The sequence below is a fragment of the Sapajus apella genome, unplaced genomic scaffold (assembly GCF_009761245.1).
Source record: "Sapajus apella isolate SASKATOON/1434 unplaced genomic scaffold, GSC_monkey_1.0 scaffold1414, whole genome shotgun sequence".
NCBI lineage: Eukaryota > Metazoa > Chordata > Mammalia > Primates > Cebidae > Sapajus > Sapajus apella.
This window is the reverse complement of record NW_022438340.1, coordinates 2,566-3,543: the sequence shown is the minus strand read 5'-3', so window position 1 is coordinate 3,543 and position 978 is coordinate 2,566. Positions and strand designations below refer to the sequence as shown.

The 978-nt window shown below is 32.8% G+C and overlaps 1 non-coding gene across 1 annotated transcript; it reads left to right on the top strand.

Moving 5' to 3' along the window:
* The first annotated feature begins 587 nt into the window (after positions 1-587).
* Positions 588-693, top strand: LOC116546797. Its single transcript, XR_004266840.1, has one exon. It is a non-coding gene; the product is annotated as a U6 spliceosomal RNA (small nuclear RNA).
* Positions 694-978: the final 285 nt, after the last annotated feature.

Here is a 978-nt window from a genome sequence, read left to right as displayed (position 1 = left end):
ATGAGTATTCAAAGTACAGTCAGTTTCTACTGAATGTGTATCAGTCTCACACCATTGTAAAGTCAAAAAGTGTTTAAGTACAATCATCACAAGTTGGTGACTGCCAGTAACTTCAAAAGGTAACTAAAAAGTAACTTTAAAAAGCTCGGAAAAATAAAACATTATCCAGACAGAGGTACAATAAGGTATTATCTAAAATGTATAATTTTCAGTAAACACACACACATACACACACACACACACAAACACCTGCAAAGAAATAGAAAAGAATGATCAATACTAGGGAAACAAAAACCAAAACAACTACCATTACAACAAAAAAAAGCTGGTGAAAGCTGACTCTCAACTGTGCTAAATTTTAACTTTAGCAAAGACTACAAAGCAGTTACTGTATAGATGTTCAAACAATTATTTTTAAAGCTACATTCAAAGACTCAAAAGAAAAATATATGGACAATGATTCAGCATGTAGACACTCTGTAAAAAAAAGAGAAAGTCTAAAAACCAAAGAGTTGCTAAGATAAATGACCAAATGAGAATTCTAGAAACCAAAAGTATAATAATTAAATTAAAAATGTATAAGATACGTGCTTGCTTCGGCAGTACATATACTAAAAGTGGAATGAGACGAAGAAGATTAGCTGGCGACTGCATAAGGATGACACACAAATCTATGAAGCATTCCGTATCTTTACTCTTAGCGGTGGATGACTTGGCTCATGCGTTGATGAAGAATGCAGCTAGAATGTGAATTGCAGGACACATTGACCATTGACACTTTGAATGCACTTGGATACCTGGAGCTCCAAAAAAAAATGTATTAGATAGGTTCTATATCATTCTCAGATGATAGAAGAACCAGTGAACTTGAAACTAAAGAAATAGAAATCCATAGAAATTCCTGAATCTAAAGAAAGAAAAAAAATTTAAGAACAAATGCATAAGACTTCAATTTACAGCACAAAGTGAAGAATGCCA